Source organism: Priapulus caudatus, unplaced genomic scaffold (assembly GCF_000485595.1).
Source record: "Priapulus caudatus unplaced genomic scaffold, Priapulus_caudatus-5.0.1 Scaffold20, whole genome shotgun sequence".
Lineage (NCBI taxonomy): Eukaryota > Metazoa > Priapulida > Priapulimorpha > Priapulimorphida > Priapulidae > Priapulus > Priapulus caudatus.
In genome coordinates, this window is record NW_014577081.1 from 1039238 (window position 1) to 1039513 (window position 276).

Consider the following 276-nt stretch of genomic DNA (forward strand, 5'->3'; position numbering starts at 1 on the left):
ATGGTGATGTGGCGGCTGGCGTGACGGTAGTGGAGGTGGGTGTCACGATGATGCACGGCAGTGGCGACTGACAGTTAGTGCACGCTGCTGAAAAATAGATGACGATTGAGTTGTCTCTGCTCGTGCTGTGCTACGGCTGCGGCTGGTCGCGGGGTGCGCGCGGCGCGGGCGTATGGTGTACACAGATTTGCGTCCGCAGGTGCGAGCAATCGGGAAAACAGAATACTAACAGAGCGCGGCAGAACAGACTATGAAACACGGAGGTTGACACGCCGG